Below are 15,683 nucleotides of genomic sequence, written 5' to 3' on the forward strand. Positions count from 1 at the left end.
AACAGACTTTAAACCAACAAAGATCAAAAAAGACAAAGAAGGACGTTATATAATAGTAAAGGGATCAATGCAACAAGAAGAGCTAACTATGCTAAATATATACGCACCCAATACAGGAGCACCCAGGTTCATAAAGCAAGTTCTCAGACACCTATGAAGAGACTTAGACTCCCACACAATAATATTGGGAGACGTTAACACCGCACTGTCAATATTAGACAGATCAACAAGACAGAAAGTTAACAAGGATATTTGGACTTGAACTCAGCTCTGGACTAAGCAGACCTAATAGACGTTGACAGAACTCTCCACCCCAAATCAACAGAATATACATTCTTCTCAGCACCACATCGCACTTATTCTAAAATTGACCACATAATTGGAAGTAAAACACTCCTCAGCAAATGCAAAAGAATGAAAATCATAACAAACAGTCTCTCAGACTACAGTGCAATCAAATTAGAACTCAGGATTAAGAAGCTCACTCAAAACCACACAACTACATGGAAACTGAACAACCTGCTCCTGAATGACTACTGGGTAAATAACGAAATTAAGGCAGAAATAAATAAATTCTTTGAAACCAATGAGAACAAATACGCAACATACCAGAATCTCTGGGACACAGCTAAAGCAGTGTTTAGAGGGAAATTTATAGCCCACAGGAGAAAGTGGGAAAGATCTAAAATTGACACCCTAACATCACAATTAAAAGAACTAGAGAAGCAAGAGCAAACACATTCAAAAGCTAGCAGAAGACAAGCTATAACTAAGATTAGAGCAGAACTGAAGGAGATAGAGACATGAAAAACCCTTCAAAAAATCAATGAACCCAGGAGCTGGTTTTTTGAAAAGATTAATAAAAAGACCACTAGTCAGACTAATAAAGTAGAAAAAAGAAAAGAATCAAATAGATACAATAAAAAAATGATAAAGGGGATATCACCGCTGATCCCACAGAAATATAAACTACCATCAGAGAATACTATAAACACTTCTACACAAATAAACTAGAAAATCTAGAAAAATAGATAAATTCTTGGACACATACACACTCCCAAGACTAAACTAGGAAGAAGTCGAATCCCTGACTAGACCAATAAAAAGTTCTGAAATTGAAGCAGTAATTAATAGCCTATCAACCAAAAAAAGCCCAGGACCAGAGGGATTCACATCCAAATTCTACCAGAAGTACAAAGAGGAGCTGCTACCATTCCCTGAAACTATTCCAAACAATAGAAAAAGAGGGATTCCTCCCCAACTCATTTTATGAGGCCAGCATCATCCTGATACCAAAACCAAAACAAAAAAACGAAAAAGAAAATTTCAAGCCGATATCCCTAATGAACACCAGTGAGAAAATCCTCAATAAAATACTGGCAAACTGAATCCAGCAGCACATCAAAAAACTTATTCACCACGATTAAGTCGGCTTCATCCCTATGATGTAAGGCTGGTTCAACATATGCAAATCAATCAATGTAATCCATCACATAAACAGAACCAAAAACAAAAACCACATGATTATCTCAATAGATGCAGAAAAGGCCTTTGACAAAATTCAACAGCCCTTCATGCTAAAAAAATCTCAATAAACTAGGTATTGATGGAACTTATCTCAAAATAATAAGAGCTATTTATGACAAACCCATAGCCAATATCATATTGAATGGTCAAAAACAGGAAACATTCCCTTTGACAACCTGCACAAGACAAGGATGCCCCCTCTCACCACTCCTATTCAACATAGTATTGGAAGTTCTGGCCAGGGCAATCAGACAAGAGAAAGAAATAAGGGTATTCATATAGGAAGAGAGGAAGTCAAATTGTCTCTGTTTGCACATGACATGATTGTATATTTAGAAAACCCCATCTTCTCAGCCTAAAATCTCCTTAAGCTGATAAGCAATTTTAGCAAGTCTCAGGAAACAAAATCAATGTGCAAAAATCACAAGCATTCCTATACACCAAAAACAGACCAACAGAGAGCCAAATCATGAGTCAACTCCCATCCACAATTGCTACAAAGAGAATAAAATATCTAGGAATCCAACTTACACGGGATATGAAGGACCTTTTCAGGGAGAACTACAAACCACTGCTCAAGGAAATAAGAGAGGACACAAACAAATGGAAAAACATTCCATGCTCATGGATAGGAATAATCAATATTGTGAAAATGGCCATACTGCTCAAACTAATTTATAGATTCAATGCTATTCCCATCAAGCTACCATTGACTTTCTTCACAGAATTAGAAAAAAACTACTTTAAACTTCATATGGAACCAAAAAGAAGCCCGTATATAGCCAAGACAATCCTGGGCAAAAAGAACAAAGCTGGAGGCATCACACTACCTGACTTCAAACTATGCTACAAGGCTACAGTAACCAAAACAGCATGGTACTGGTACCAAAACAGAGATATAGACCAATGGAACAGAACAGAGGCCTCAGAAGTAATACCACACATCTCCAACCATCTTATCTTTGACAAACCTGACACAAACAAGCAATGGGGAAAGGATTACCTATTTAATAAGTGGTATTGGGAAAACTGGCTATCCAGAAGCAGAAAACTGAAACTGGACCCCTTCCTTACACCTTATACAAAAATTAACTCAAGTTGGATTAAAGAATAAAACATTAAACCTAAAACCATAAAAAAACCATAGAAGAAAACCTAGGCAATACCACAGGTCATAGGCATGGGCAAAAACTTCATGACTAAAACGCTAAAAGCAACGGGAACAAAAGTCAAAATTGACAAATGGGATCTAATTAAACTAAAGCGCCTCTGCACAGCAAAAGAAACTATCATCAGAGTGAACAGGCAACCTACAGAATGGGAGAAAATTTTTGCAATCTATCCATCTGACAAAGGGCTAATATCCAGAATCTACAAGGCACTCAAACAAATTTACAAGAAAAAAACAAATGACTCATCATAAAATGGGCAAAGGATATGAACAGACCTTATCAAAAGAAGACATTTATGTGGCCAACAATCATATGGAAAAAATCTCATCATCACTGGTCATTAGAGAAATGCAAATCAAAACCACAATGAGATACCATTTCACACCACTTAGAATGACAGTCATTAAAAAGTCAGGAAACAACAGATGCTGGAGAGGATGTGGAGATTTAGGAACGCTTTTACACTGTTAGTGGGAGTGTAAATTACTTCAACCATTGTGGGAGACAGTGTGGTGATTCCTCAAGGATCTAGAACCAGAAATACCATTTGACCCAGCAATCCCATTACTGGGTATATACCCAAAGAATTATAAATCATTCTACTGTAAAGGCACATGAACATGTATGTTTATGTATGTTTATTGCAGCACTATTCACAGTACCAAAGACTTGGAACCAACCCAAATGCCCATCAATAATAGACTGGATAAAAAACTGTAGCATATATACATCATGGAATACTATGCAACCATATAAAAGGATAAGTTTATGTCCTTTGCAGGGAGATGGATGAAGCTGGAAACCATCATTCTCAGTAAACTAACAGGAACAGAAAACCGTACACCACATATTTTCACTCATAAGTGGGAGCTGAACAATGAGAATACATGGACACAGGGAGGGGAACATCACACACCGGGGCCTGTTGGGAGGGGGAGTTAGGGGAGGGATAACATTAGGAAAAATACCTAATGTAGGTGACAGGTTGATGGGTGCAGCAGACCACCATGGCACGTGTATACCTATGTAACAAACCTGCACGTTCTGCACATGTACACTTTAAGCACGTTCTGTACATGATACTTTAAGTTCCCGGAACTTAAAGTATCAAAAAAAAAAAAAAAAAGGAAAAGAAAAAGAAAAGAAACTGGCCCTGTATAAAACTGAACAAAGTCCCAGCTGTTGCCTTTTAGCAGCCAAACCACTGTGATGGCAGCAGTCTCCGGGCTGGAAAGGAGAGCAGGGAACCACCAAAGAGTCTGTCTTTTAGCCAATTCCAGTTCCAGTGCCTGCTATTGCTGTTGCTGCAACTATCACCCACTGACATCAGATGGTCGCTCTGTGTAAATGTAGGGTCCAGATTGGGTTTCAGCAAAACGCTAGCCCTGCATTAACATCCAGGCATTTTTAAACTATACATTATCAGAATTGACCAAATTACAATGTAAAGTAAGCCAGATATCTTGAATTTAAAGATAATATATAATAACGTATAAATGCTTTACAGCATAAAGAGGATTTTCACATATCCTGTCTCCGAGGTCCTAAAATTAGCACAAAAGTATACCACTATGGTTTTATTAACTACACTGTCTCTATGCTTACTTTTATACTTCTACGGGTTTACAAAGGCATTTATCTTTCCATCCCTGGAATATACTCTCTCAGTCCAGCTGAGTTTTCTTGGTCTAAAACTTGAGCTCATTCTACCTTTATAGATTTTAGTTCTGTTTAGAGATTATGGGTTATTTTTGTGTCATGAAGGCTATTTCCAGAGTGACCCTTTCTGAACCACAAATTAACAAACAGCCTTTTGTAGATTCTAATTTTGAAGCCTAATTTTAGGAATAAGTCTTTTAACAATTATGATGACATGTTTTAGTTAAACATTAACATTCTAATGTTATTGAAACATTTGAGACATTTAAGAACATGTAACACATTAGATTTCTGATATTAATTTGAAATGAATAACAAAATTTAATCAAGCTTGTAAAGGTTTTAAATGTTTGATAAAACTTTACTACTACATTTATAAGCTTGATTATTAGATTTAAAAGAAGAGCTGGGTGTTTTAAATTATTCTTCGTACTAGATTTTTAAAAAATTATTTTTTAGTTTTTGAGGCAGGGTCTCACCATGTTGTCCAGGCTGGTCTAGAACTCCTGGTCAACAATCCTCCCACCTTACCCTCCAGAGTAGCTGGACTAACTACAGCACCATCGTGCCAGGCTTTCTCATTAGATTTTAAAGTTTGCCCTGATAGGCATTTGGCATTTGAGAAAATTAGATATATTAAATTTGTAAGTGCCGTTTAAAATGTGTAAAATAATTTAACTCAGTTTTTAAATATAGCTACATTTTAGGTAAATTGAATATCTTAAATAAGTGAGTCAGTTGAACCTGAATCTTCCATGTTGAGCTTAAAAACTTAAGAAAAACTTGATTTTTAAATTTAAATACTTAAGTAGTTAATAATTAGAAGTAGCTTCAAGTAGTATTTTTCATGCACATATAATGCCCATTCCCAACCAAAAAACAAACAAACAACAACAAAAAAACTCTCCATTGAAAGGAATTGAAAAGAGAAATGAATGGGTTAATTAATACTGTTGGGTGTAGTTTATCACGACTTAGTTCATGTGATGCAAGTTCTAATTCTTTGGTAGAGTAGAATCATAGGCTTTGAGAGTTCGCAAGAGTTTTAGAGATAATCTAATTCAATCCATTTATTTTACGATTGATGCACATAATTAAAGGCAACTCAGAGAGCTCAAAGAACTTTCTAAAGGTCAAAGCGTCAAAGCAGGGTTGTATTAAGGTTGGAGAATTCTTAGTTCATGTACAGTATTTAATAATATTCCTTTTGAATATTGTAGGCTTCCACAGTGTGACTACTGGAGATTGAGGAAAGAATTGTGTACACTTGAGCCAAAGGTTGAAAGGCTTAAAGGCAAAGCAAACCAGACATGGTGGCTTATGCCTGTAATCCCAGCACTTTGGGAGGCTGAGGTAGGAGGATCATTTGAGGTCAGGAGTTCAAGATCAACCTGGGCAGCATAGTGAACTCCTCAACTCTACAAAAAATAAAAAGATTAGCTGGACATGGTGTTGTGTGCTGATACTCCCAGCTACTTGGGAGGCTGAGGAAGGAGCATTGCTTGAACCTAGGAGTTGGAGGCTGCAGTGAGCTATGATCACACCACTGCGCTCCAGCCTGGGTGACAGAATGAGACCCTGTCTCTAAAAAACAAAAACAAGAAACAAAGGCAAAAAAGTGGCTTTGGACTCAGCTGTCATATGAACAAAAAGGGATTAAAGTGAAAGGACCCCAAGGGAATGGTAAAACTAGAGTTAGCAGCGAGCTGTACTCTGGAGAATGTGGGTTGGGATTAGCCGAAGAAAGTGTTCCCTTAAGAAGCTGCATGTAGTTTTGATCCATATGCCCTGGTTTTGCTTTCTAAAACTATGCATAGCAAGTCCATTCACTTGTGCTCTTAATAACCTTTCTTCTGTTTGAAAGCAGCACACCATCAAGGGGGGCAGTTGTGAAATTTGAAGTCAGTAGATCCAAGTTTTGAATCTTGAATCCATCACTACTGCTGGATTCATTCATTCATTCATTGAACAAATGTTTATCAAAGTCCTACTATGTTCTCAGCCCTGTTCAAGGGTACAGGAATTTATCAATAAATAATAACAATAAACGTCCCAGCCTTCAAAGGGCTTACAAGTTAGTTTGTCATGACAGGCAGTAAACAATAGATATAATAAATGCATTATATAAGTATGTTCGGTGATAAATTCTATGGAATATAATAGAAGATGGAAGAGGAACTAAAAGTGTTAGTGGCAGTATAGAGGAAGCCAATTGTAATTTTGCATAGAGTGGTCAGGCTTGGTCTCATAAGTAGGTGGCATTTGAGCGAAGGCTTGAAGGTAGGGAAGTAAGTAAGCTTTGCAGGTATCTTTGAGAAGACCATTCCAGGCAGTGGGTATCCCAACGCAAAGCCCCTGAGGCAAGAGAATGCCCACGTCTTTCCATCATTCTGTTCTGTCATCTCCAGTGGGTCAGTTTTACCCTCTGGCTTTCTCCACTCCTGATAATCAGATGGTCTTAGACACCACATTCAGGCACAGAATATCCAGAAAAGATGAGCTATAGTTTCCTCTCTCTGTCATTGTTAGGGACAAGGAATCTCCTCCAAAGTCATGTTACAGAACTTGGTCATGTCTTCAGCCAGGATCAGACCACACATCAGTTTCCTAACTAATTATTATCCAGGGGAATAAGTGTAGTTTGACTTAGTTCAATCATTTGAAGTGGAATAGATGCTGGAAATTTTGCTATCATAGGCTATTTTCAACTTACAAAAAACACTGCATTGAATATCATTCTACAAAATCATTTAGCACACATGTCATTATATCCTATGGATAGAATACTAGAAGTGAAATTACTAAATCAAAGAGGATGAACTTTTTAAAGACTCTTGATATGCAATATAAAATTATATTTTATAAAAATTATACCACTTGATACACCCATTGCAGTGATGAGGGCACACATCTCTTACACCCTCAACTTTAAATATTATTGTATTTGAAATTTTTGCCACTTTAAAATTGACCATATTTATTGATAATTTCCAAGTTTATTGGCTATTTCCAAGTCTTCCAACATTTCTGTTCAAGTTCTTCACTTTTTTTTCTATTGGGCTATTAATGCATTTTTATTGGACATAAAAATTCTTTAAATACTGATGTATTTAAAACACTTAATCTTTCCTCATAGGGACATAATATGTCTCCCCATTTTTCTAAATTCCCTTTTATTGATCTGTGAAGTTTTATAATTTTTAAAATTTAGCTTATGCATTTCTTTTTTCTTTTTTTCTTTTTTTTGGCAGACTCTTACTCTGTTGCCCAGGCTGGAATGCAGTGGCATGATCATGGCTCACTGCAAACTTAGCCTCCCAAGCTCAAGCAGTCCTTTCACCTCAGCCTCCTGAATATCTGGTACTACAGGCAGACACTACCACACTTGGCTTGTATTTTTTTGTAGAGATGTGGTCTCATCGTGTTGCACAGGCTGGTCTTGAACCTGCCCACCTTGGCCTCCCAAAGTGCTGAGATTACAGGTATGAGCCACTGTGCCCTTTTCTTATTGTGACTATTATAAATTTTGCTGCTATTGCAAAAGGAATTCCCACCCCCCTATATATTATATTACATTTCTATTACTTGTAACAAGTTGCCTCAAATGTAGTGGCTTAACATAACATAAATTTACTATCTCACCATTTTTGTGAGTCAGGAGTTCAGCATGTCTACCTAGGTCCTCTGCTCAGTATTATCCTAGGCTGAAGTCAAGGTGTTCACCAGGTGCATCCTCATTTGGAAGCTCAACCAGGGTAAAGAAAAAAAAAGTCCCCTCCAAGCTTCTTCAGAATGTTGGAAGGATTTATTTCCTTATGGCTGTATGACTGATGTTCCCATTCTTTTGCTCTCTGTGGGTTAGGGATCATTCTCAGGTACCAGAAATTGGTTTCAGATTCCTGCCATGTGGCCCCCTTTAAAGGAGCTCTATCTCATGTCTTAAATGTCTGACTTCAGGAAGGATTTTGTCCCTTTTGAGGGCTCACACAATTAAGTCAGTCTCACCAAGGATAATCTCCCTTTTAAGTTAAAGACAACTGATTGGGGACCTTAATTATACCTGGAAAATCCTTCTGCTGTATAATATAATATAATATAATATAATCATGACAGTGACATAGATCATAGTCACAGGTTCACTCACACCCAAGGGAGGGGATTATACAGGACTTGTCTACAAGAAGACAGGAATTTTGGGGGTCATCTTAGAACTCTGCCTACTGTATGAGGTGATTAGCTATGGTTAGAAGTTTTTGATTTTCATCACTTGTCTCCTTAAGGCACAAAATTGTATCGGGCTTGCTCAAGAAGATGAAGATGGTTAATAAAAATGTTCTAATTATGCTAGTGGCCGTAGGTGGCCACTAAAGTTTTTATATTTCCTTTGCAGGAAAGCAAATACAAGCAGTTCTCAACTTTTAAAATGTTAAGTGGTCACATGATTCTCAGTCATCCTTGTACCAAGTGTATCTTTCATGTATCAGCCAATGATCAACATTTCAAAGTATCATGTGATTACTGCCTGCCAGTCAAAAGTTGGGTTCCAACAGCACGTCTATCCTTATATAGTGGTATTCGTGCAATTGTTCGACTATTTTGTACATTCCTATTTTATAAAAAGAAAATAATTAAAAAGTAGTGATATTAATTATAAGAGCTCATAAACTTTGTATAGCTGAAATAGAGATATAAATGGGCTGCAAGTGCCAATTTTTTAGCATCAATGGGACAGTCACTGGAACGAAGATAAGAAGAACCTGTTTAGTCAGAGTAGCATAAATCATGCTAGATATTTCAACCAGAGTAGACACAATACAGGAAATTGATTACCTAGCTGTTGGAAAACCAGGATGCTGAGGTAAGCCAGATGGGTACTGATGGAAGTGGCTACCATCTGCAGGGCTGGAGAAACAAAAGGGAGGAAGTGTCTGCGAGGAGGTCCTAGAAGCTTGAACTTAGAAGAAGGTCCACCCCTACTCTGGCTCAGTTCTTAGACTTCTCCCTGGAGCAGCAAGTGCACAGGGATTGAACCATCAACGGGGGCAAAGCACAGCTGGCACTGGAAGCGGTGAGAGAAGCTGGACTAGGCTTTGCTGTCATTGTGGAGCTAGCAGAAATCTGTAACAGGAAGTGAGTTACTTTTTCTCTCCTTGTGCCTTGTTATGTCTTTCTAGTGCCTCCAATTGTCCAATCATTAGACTGTAACAGGAAGCCAGCTGGTAAGAACATCTGGGAGATGTAGTTTTTAGCCTCTAGACCTAGCATTTCAGAGCAGGGTATAGAGGGAGGGCTTTGAGTTGAAAACAATAGAAAATAACCCACCAAGAGTGGGAAATGTCTAGGGAATTCATCATATTTCTCAGGTTGGGAAGGAATGTGAACTCTCCTCTGTTGAACAGCCTTTGCCTTTGTGTTTTTAAAACCACTTCTTTGATTTCTTCTGGTGACAGAATTCTTCTTTAGAGTAAGGAACCCATTCTCATTCTCTGTAGGTCAAGTAGGGCTTTGCTTTGACCCACCACCACTGAGAGGGGGCGTGTTATCCAGGCCCCAACAACTTCAGGGCCCCATTCACTTAGCCACAGTAATTGGTTCAGAGATGAGCAGATGACCTTAACCAGACTAATCAGGGCTCTCCCTGGGATTTTTTATTTTTAAAGCCATTTGCAGCAAATGCTGGCTTTTTCTGCTGGCCTTCCTAAGCTGGCAGAGTATGAGTTTGGGCTGCCAGTTGCTGTTTTGTCTGCTACTGGAGAGAGCTCTTCCAAAAGACAGAGAGAAAGAAAGACATAAAGACCCAAAACATCGTTTGGGCCCTGTCTTGAAGTGAGCTGGTACTTTTCAGTTATATGATTCCATAAGTTCTTTTATTTTCTGTAATGTGAGTTTGTTTTAATTGTAAGATACTTGACTTTTATCCACTTTTTAAATTTTTTTGAGACAAGGTCTTTCTCTGTTGCCCAAGCTAGAGTGCCGTGCGTGATCATAGCTTACTGCAGCCTCAAACTCCTGGGCTCTAGCAATCCTATCCCAGCCTCCCAAGTAGCTAGGATGACAGGTACGTACCACCATACCTGGCTAATTTTTTATTTTTTATTTTTGTAGAGACAAGGTCTGGCTATGTTGCCCAGGCTGGTCTCAAACTCCTGGCCTTAAGTGATTCTCCTGCCTTGACCTCCCAAAGTGCTGGGATTATAGGTGTGAGCCACCATACCCAGCCTAGCTACATTTTTTATAAGTACAATATGTTTAAAGACAACATAATACAGTGATTAAAAGTGAGAACACTGGACCTTGGTTATAAAAACGATGATTACATTCTGACTCAGCCACTTAATGAGCATGATCTTGGACAAGTTACCTAAAATCTAATTGAATTTCAAGTTCCTCAAATGAGGTTAGTGTTAGTACCTTCTTCATACAATTATTATGTGAAGACCAACTTGGAGGCCAGGCGTGGTGGCTCATGCCTATAATCCCAGCACTTTGGGAGGCCGAGATGGGTGGATCACGAGGTCAGGAGTTTGAAACTAGCCTGGCCAACATGGCAAAACCCTGTCTCTACTAAAAATACAAAAATTAGCCAGATGTAGTGGTGCGCACCTGTAATCCCAGTTACTCAGGAGGTTGAGACAGGAGAATTGCTTGAACCCGGGAGGCGGAGGTTGCAGTGAGCCGAGATCACACTACCGCACTCCAGCCTGGACAACAGATCAAGACTCAGTTTCAAAAAAAAAAAAAGTGCTCAAGACATATTAGCTATTGTTACTTTAGTTAGTTAATTAGGGGATTCCATCTAGATTAAAGGAAGTCATGATTCAGTGGAAAACACCTAACCTATACATCAGTTTTATCATTCAGGGTCCATCTGGGAAACAGAAACAACTCTGATTATTTTTAAAGAGTAAATTTAATGTGAGAAATGGATCATCCACACAGACTACAAGCTAAACAGAGCATGGTTAGGCACCTCCACCCCAGATTGGCGGTAGCTTGTAAACTGCTACCACCCCTAAGATGGAGAGACTTAAGGTGTCCAATCAAAGTTGGAATCATGTTGGGCTTGTCCGTTGGAAGCTGGAGCCATAAAAAAGAAGCCACTGCCAGAAGAGCCACCTGTAGCAGAGAAGTCAGATGAGGAATATTTTGGCTTCTCTCTTATTTCTATCCTCCAATCTTTGATTGGCTATGCCCAACTGAAGGCCTATGAAGCAGGAGCCTGGGAAACAGCCTGCAGAGGTTGGAGCAGAGCCAGGGAAGCTCAAAGAATAGATCTGAAGGCAAACTGCACCAATCAGTCCCAGAAGGAGGTTACTGAATTTCTTCCTCCACTGGCTCATGTTCACATGCACACGAATAGCCATAAAATCCAACAGTGTGGCATCTTCACCCACATTCCTAAACACCTAGATTACCAGGCTGTTTGTATTGGTATTAAATGGTTAACCTACCCACACTCTGTACTGGTAGACATTAAATATACGCCATCCTTACCAGTTTATGAGTGATTGGAATTTTTGTTGTTCTAAGAGAATACAAGTTGATGGAAAATCATACACCCTAAATTATTGGTGAAAGATGACCGAAAGTCCCTGGCCTGCATTTATGGATAAGTACATTTTACCTGCATCCTTTTTTATTTCTGCATATTTATACAACTGCAAGCTAACACCAGTGCTTGGGCGGAAGCTCTGGTTTCTTGGACCTGGAAGAATTATATTTCATTTATTCTGAATCATAGCATACTATATGCTTTCAACGTGGGTAGTCTTTCATTTCCGGTCAAATTTTATCCCTTTTTATTAAGTTACCTGAAGCCATGCACTTTCTTCCCCTCTTCATTATGCTGTGTGTACAGAGGTTTTTAAAATCAGCATCCTCCGAACAGACTCTGCTTTGTAAGAATTCCTCAGAAAACTGTGCACTGTGGAGATCGGTGTTTGAAAATGGTCAAGATTAAAGACATTTCTCGGCAGTTCAGATGACTCTTTGCAGCCTGTTTGTCTCTTTCAAAGTACAATGAACCACCTGTTTTTGATAAAAGGAAGCCAAAGTAAGCAGAAGTTTTAAAACTGCATCTCAAAACACTTATGTTTAAAAAATATGTCCACTTCTCCAGTCTCCTTCCACAAATCTCCAACTCCATCAGCTGCACTATGATTTCTTGTTATTCTTCTCCAGCTCCTCTGTTAGAGATGCAACTGCATTGTTGGTATAAAGTCATGTTATTGTAGTGGAAATTGAAATAAGCCAATAATTTTAATCTTCTCCCTCACTTCACAGGGCTTTTAGTAAATGACAAAGCAAGCTGAATACAGTTTCACCTCTCCCTAAACTATCCAATAAAGAATGCTAAAAAGTGAAAAAATGCAACTGATGGGTGACAGGAGAGAGAAACATTAAGATGTTTGGATACTGATATGGTTTGGCTTTGTGCCCCCTCCCAAACCTCATGTTGAACTGTTAACTGCCAATTCTGGAGGAGGATCCTGGTGGGAGGTGATTGGATCATGGGAGCGGATTGTCCTGTTGCTGTTCTGGTGATAGTGAGTGAGTTCTCAAGAGATCTGGTTGTTTAATACAAGTGTGTAGCTTTTCCTCCTTTACTCTTTTCCTCCTGCTCTGGCCATGTAGGACATGCCTGCTTCCCCTTCCACCATGATTGTAAGTTTCCTGAGGCCAACCCAGCCATGCTTCCTGTATAGCCTGTGGAACCATGAGCCAATTAAGCCTTTTTTCTTTATAAATTACCCAGTTTCAGGTATTTCCAGCAGTGTGAGAATGGACTAATTCACATACAAAACAAGAAATTGGTAACTATTCTAAGTACAAAACAAGAGATAATGGAATAATTCATTGTCAATATGGCAAAGAGATTACTGGTTCTTAAGACTTTCTAACCACTGTGTAGAAAATTAAAATTAAGTCTAGGCCGGGTGGATCACGAGGTCAGGAGATCGAGACCATCCTGGCTAACCCAGTGAAACCCCGTCTCTACTAAAAAATACAAAAAACTAGCCGGGCGAGGTGGTGGGCGCCTGTAGTCCCAGCTACTCGGGAGGCTGAGGCAGGAGAATGGCGTAAACCCGGGAGGCGGAGCTTGCAGTGAACTGAGATCCGGCCAAACTGCCTTCCCGTGTTCTTTACTGTGATTTGAAAATAATCAGTTGGCAATATTATCAGATGCTATGGTAGTATTATCAGAGTTATCAGAAACATCCTCCTATCACCTTTTCCTTCTAATTCTTGGCTAGTTAATGATTCCTACTTTTTTTTTTTTTTTTTTTTTTTGAGATAGGGTCTCACTCTGTTGCCCAGGCTGGACTGCAGAGGTGCAATCACAACTCACTGCAATCTTCTCCCCCTGGGCTCAAGCAATCCTCCCACCTCAGCCACCCAAGTACCTGGGACCACAGGCACACACCACCATGCTGGTTAAATTTTGTAATTATTTTTGGGTAGACATGGGGTTTCATAGTGTTACCCAGGCTGGTCTTGAACTCCTGAGTTCAAGTGATCTGCCTGCCTCAGTCTCCCAAAGTGCTGAGATTACAGATGAGAGCCATGGCACATGGCCAGTGATTCCTATTTTTGTGGACACTGTTGACCCCTTGATTTATGGACTGTATAGAAAAGCTTGCTTCAAAATTTATAGATGACCCAAAGCTAGAAGAGATAGCTAATATAATGCTCTAGCTGCATGCTCCAAAGCAAGAAAAATATCAGCTGAATAGATGAGGGTATAATGGGGAGGGGGAAGCATGCAGATATTGAATTACTCACTAGCTAAGTGAAAACCAATGAATTCTCATACAGAAGAAAATCACCGGAAATTGAAAAATGAGAGATAACAAAAATTCTCGTGTATCTATTAAGCAGATATACACTTCTACTAATCCCAGCTATATACGAATTTTCTTTTGGGGTTTAAATGCACCAGGTTAGATGCTACTGTCAGTTGTGTGTGACTCTCATGCTAGGGATAAGAAGGGATGACCTGGGGCTCTACCCCTTCATGGTTTCACTGTAAAATTTTTTCATCAGATAACTGGAGTGCTTGGCATGGGCCTTAATTGTTAAGGTGATTGCTCCCTTGGGTATCACAGGAAATTTGCACCCTTACCTTACTCCTTTCTACCTTTTCTTTTAGGTAGAATTCTTCTAAGAGCCAGGCTATATCCTCAGCATCTGCTCAATATGTCTCCAGGAACCTCTGCATCTTGGTAACCCTGTATTAAGCATCTGACAAGATTTCAAGGTTATGGCTGGAATATAACATTCCTGGGCTACCTACAAGTCACCCTGCCTTCCCACCCCATATTCATGCACATAGACAAATACAAAATCGTGCATTTCCATTTCTATTCTAATTATCTTTTTTTTTTTTTTTTTTTTTTTTTTTGAGATGGAGTCTCAGTCTGTTGCCCAGGCTGGAGTATAGTAGCATAATCTCAGCTCACTACAACCTCTGCCTCCTGGTTCAAGCGATTCTCGTGCCTCAGCCTCCTGAATAGCTGGGACTACAGGTGCACACCAACATGCCCAGCTAATTTTTGTATTTTTTAAGTAGAGGCAGGGTTTCACCGTGTTAGCCAGGTTGGTCTCAAACTCCTGACCTCAGGTGATCTGCCGGCCTTGGCCTCCCAAAGTGCTGGGATTACAGGTGTGTGCCACCGCGCCTGTCTTAATTATCATTATATTGCTCCATATTTTACAATTATCAAGGATGGGCTGATATGGCTACTGAAAACCAAGGCCATTTTAGTGGCATTATAACCACTATAAGAAATAAGTGCACTGACAGATGTCAACTGTTGTGCATGCTTAAGAACACCTCTCCAGTACTGGGTTCTACTCCAGACAACACAGTTTAAGAGCAACATTTTGTGAATACAGCAGAGGAATGCTCCTAAGTAAAGTGAGCATGATTGTGAAGGGGTTTAGAAACCATCTCAAAAGAAGGAATTGTTGAAAAAATGGAGAAGCCTAGCTAAGGGAACAAAATGCAAAAACCTGAAGGCCTGTCACAGAAGGGAGAGGAAAGCCTTGGTCTATTGTGCTCAAGGGGATGGTGTAACCTTCCTGAGATGATCTGCTGCGTTCCAGGGAGTGCCAAGAGTGGAAACGAGCCTTTTGGGCTGATGTTTGCATTGTGATAATAGTCCAGTTGCCCTGGTGGTGAGCAGGCAGGAACGCAGGTACTGTCTAAATGTGCAGTGGTACCCCTGTGAGGCCCCCTATTTGAGGGTAGTTTGCATATGGCAATTGTGGTTGATCTTGGTAGACAAAGATTATATTCTAGAAATAGGATATGAGAGGGCAATG

This window comes from Macaca nemestrina, chromosome 8 (assembly GCF_043159975.1).
Source record: "Macaca nemestrina isolate mMacNem1 chromosome 8, mMacNem.hap1, whole genome shotgun sequence".
Lineage (NCBI taxonomy): Eukaryota > Metazoa > Chordata > Mammalia > Primates > Cercopithecidae > Macaca > Macaca nemestrina.